Source organism: Arachis ipaensis, chromosome B05 (assembly GCF_000816755.2).
Source record: "Arachis ipaensis cultivar K30076 chromosome B05, Araip1.1, whole genome shotgun sequence".
Classification (NCBI taxonomy): Eukaryota; Viridiplantae; Streptophyta; class Magnoliopsida; order Fabales; family Fabaceae; genus Arachis; species Arachis ipaensis.
The window spans coordinates 145831996-145836640 of NC_029789.2; positions in this window are offsets into that span (position 1 = coordinate 145831996).

Below are 4645 nucleotides of genomic sequence, written 5' to 3' on the forward strand. Positions count from 1 at the left end.
CGCATGCATGAACTACCAAATTTCCCTTGATGGTCAACTGAAAATTTATATAGTGTGATGAGAAATCAAATATGAAACATGTCTTTTACTGTTTGTTGAAACAAAGAACTCATTCGTCCTCTTTTTTCTTTCTTTCGTTTTTTTCATTGTTAAATATAGAATTCATTTACGAAGGATGCGTTACAGATATGGTGGATCACTTTAAGATAATCACAAACAACTAATAAAAATATATAAGAAATCCATGTTAAATTTGAGAGAAGATACTATTTACGAAAATAATATTAATCCTTGAAATAAGGAAAAATTAAAATTAGAGATAAGTATTGTTTTGGTTCCTAACGTTGAGGGTTAGAATCGAAACTGTCTCCAACGTAATTTTTTATTTAGAATCATCTTTAACGTTTTTTTTTATATTAAAATTATTTTTTTAATAAAATATTTTTATTTTATTACTAATTTTATCCATATCTTAATAAAAAAAAGTCGCCGCCACCTTTGGGACCTTCTTCTCCACCTAACACGAGCCAGCCAGAGATCAGAGAGAAAGAGAGAGAGAGTCGGTGGAGGGGAGGAGGCCGCTGCCATAGCCGCCGCCACCATCGCAACACCTGCATCGTCGCCGGTCTGCCCACGAGCCGCCGCCAGAATCGCGAACAGAGGAAGACGTTGCTGCCGTTCATGCATGCTTCTGCCGCCGTGGAGTGCGCACTATAACAATATAGATTATTTTTTAGGGTTATAATGTGTAAAAGAAAATTAAAATTTGTCAAAAAAAAAAAACAAATTTTGACACTATTTTAACTATGAAAATATGTTAATAAAAATTTTGTCAAAAATAGTATTTTTAACATATAAGTGATGGTGAAAAAAATTTAAATATTATTTTGATAAATATTGGCTGTCAAAAATAATTTGTTAGAAAATTTTGAGAACATATTTTCTGTGATACTTATTAATTGTCAAAAATACTATTTATTTTGACACTTATTGACTATAAAATATTTTCAACAAAAAATTTTAACAAAGAATGAAATGAGATCTTGAAACTAAAGAATAAATTGAGATTTTGAAGATAAAGAATGAGTAGTATAATCCTAAACTGAGAGCAGTGTGATGTCAAAATTAACAGAGTCCAAAGAAGAAGAAAAATAGTGGAGTAAATTGAAAACAAATGAGTATCAAAATTGAGGAGTAATTTTCTACGGTCAAATTATTCATAAAAAAACATAGAAAATTTGACATTTGTGATATTTGTCAAAAATATATATTTTGACATTTAATTATGGTGTTAAAAAATAAAGTGTTAAAATAACTCTATTTTCTTGTAGTGTGCGTCGCGGGAAGGGGAGCCCGACGCGAGGATGGCGGCGCGCGAAGGAGAGAGAGAGAGGGGGATCTGAGGCTGAGCTGGGTTCCTACCACCGCCAATCTGCCCGGCCGCCGCCACGAGCTGCCGGTAGTTCTGCTTCGGCTTCTGCATCAGCTTCTTCTTCTGCATCTGCTTTTTCTTTTACTTTCGCTTCTGCATCTGCTTCTTCTTCTGTATCTGCATTTTTTTTTACTTCTGCATTTGCTTTTGTTTTGTTTTTATTTCTAATTCTGCTTCTGATTCTGATTTTGTTGTTGAATTTGACGTTGTTGATTCTGAATTTGATTCTTATTCTGATTATTAGTATTTGATGGGAGTAAAGGAGGTGGTGGTGGTGGTAAAGGTGCTGGTAGTAGTAAAGGGTATTTTTGTCCGTAAAAAGTTAAAAGGACGATTTTAATACGAAAAAAACGTTAAGAATGATTCTAAATAAAAATTTACGTTGGAGACGGTTTCGATTCTGACCCTCAACGTTAGGGACCAAAACAATACTTATCCCTTAAAATTAATAATAAAGTTTATAAATTTAAATTAAAGTTCAATTCTTTAATCATATTTCTTGTTTTGTGATTTTTAATTATTAATTGTATTATTATTATTATTATTATTATATTATCATGGTATCCTCCAATTTAATAGGTCAAAAACTAATCCACTGCGAATATGAGTTTTATTTAAGAGTAGTTGGTCGTTGTCTAATAAATTATTGCATGCATAAGACGTGATTCAAATTCTCAGACACTTGCTTAAGCAAATAAGCTATCTATTAAACTAATCCAAATTAATTAATTTATTATTATATTTGTTATTTTCAAGTAATCAGTATTATTAATCACACATGACCCCTATTTCCCATTCACAAAATTAGAGAAGGGCATTTTTTCAATATAAAAGCTAATCATGTTAAAAATATTTCCAAAAAGTGATATATCATTTTCAGTATTTATGGCACAAATATTTAACTTAACTAATCATTCAATCATCAACATGATTGGCTTCTTTTTAAAAGTTATTACTAGTAAATAGTAAACCTTATCTTTTTTAATTTCCCAACTATTTTAATAATGGTCCAAATTCTTATGGAATTTGTCCTTTATCTTGTAGCCAGAAAAATTAAAGCGTTTCCCGATGGCATTATTTTGGCTTTTCTTGCTGAGAGTAATGCCAATGTCACCCTCCTTAGATTGGTGTACCAGAGATGCTCATCCATGGAGTATGTGTGTTTATATTATTATTATTTTTCAATTAACCTGCAGTCCTGCAGTAGTATTAGGATTAGTGTTAAAAATATATCATTTTAATTTTCACAACTTATCTTGGAAGGGATGATATTTATCTATATTATCTATGTATTTTATATATAATAAACTTTAGGTAACCTTTAAGTAATATAAGAAGAACATCTGCATAATATATACACAAAAACAGACAAATAAAAGTTATGCTATTGTCATTATAATATATGTATTTAAAAAGCATAACGTATAAAGTATATTAGAAGTCGAAAATGTTTGGTAACCAAAGAAAATCAGTTAAAAATAGTTATAATTTGCCTTATTTAGTATTTATTAATTGTTATGATAATTAATTAATGCTAAATAAGATAAATTTTGACTGTTTTTTTTATCTACCTAGCATTACCCGTTAGAAGTAATATAAACCTCATATAGTAAATACTCTTTTTTTTATTTTATTTTATTTATGGACATATATTCTCAATTTGTGCTCATTGATCCCACTTTCATCACTACTCTCTAAGTCAATTAATGTAGGGTTGGGAGAGGGCCTGCATCCACTTTAGGAGAAACACAAGTATGAAGGTGATTTAAATTATGGAAGGCAAAAGTTCAAGTAACTTCAAATGACCAATGCACTATGACTTGTTTTTATTATTACCAATAGCTTAATAAAAATCCCCTGAAATTGAATGAATTCTGGCCTGTATCATTTTAGGTAATTCATGGAAAAGGTATAATGATCCAATACTAATTAACTTCTATTTTTTCTACTAAAAGTATATCATCCCTTAGTAATTTTCAATAAAAATTAATAAATTGAGTTTAAATTTATAATTAAAAAAAATGGTTTAGTAATAGAATGAAAAGTAAAATAATAATGATAATAAAGGGAACTTGGAAAGAAACATAAAAGTACTTGCAAATGAGATTTGGATTCAGCTAGTGCATGGCAAAAGTTCTATCAAGATGCAGCTTTTTTAGACTAAACAGTAAAGAAAGAAATTACTGGAATTATACCCAACATATATAAGAGATCATCAGAATAGATAGATAATTCAGTAACTATTAATACTATGAATACACTAATATCTATAAAACGTTTAAGAATTTCGTTATTTCAGAGACAATGAGATTTTTTTCTGAGAAGAAAAATCCAAGATTTGTCAGTATAAGTTAGCTATGTACGTGCGGTGCCGTCTGAGAAATTGCATTCAATAAATTGAGAACATTGTCGTTTCAAATTTCTGAAATATATATATAATGGCATTTCACAGAATGCATGATATGCCAAACTTCGATGTTTATATGTAAAGACAACATATGAGACAATGCTAAAATCACGACGATTCTCCAATATTCGAGACAGTTACCATTCACGTTGTTATCACATATACTTATATTTCGGTTTAAGTACTAAAAATGCTGTATTAATGTCTTTTACGATTAAATGTAAGTTTTTTCTGGATGAAAATTTTACTCTACAACAATTTGATGGATAGAAAAAAAAAAGGTTAGAAATAAGAATGATAATAGATATTTAGTAAAGGTAGGTGCGTACTCTTATCGTACTCTTTAGTTTTATTTAAGAAGATATATTTTATCTTTTTCCTAATCTTGTTATAGGTCTCCATTATTTAATTGTTTTTGCATAAAAAATTTAATTATTCTCGCATAAAAGAAGAATACGTAATGTAATTAACACGATTAAAATACAGTTTGTCCTAAAATTACTCTTTTTAAAAGTTTAAGTTGATACGAGAAAACAAGTATACAAGCTTTTTTTTTGCTTTATATGCTATTTTTTCATTTTTAAAATTTATTAAGATTAAATTCTAGATTTTTCGGACATAGAATTCATACATGCTATGAAACTATTCTTTTAGAAAACTTAAACTGATAGAAGAAAGTAACATATATAGTTACATCTCAAACACAATTTAACATAATTCAACATATATATTAAAATAAAAATTCACATACAGTCATTTTCATATAAAATTGCTAGTAATTATATTTAATATGTAGTTATCGGACC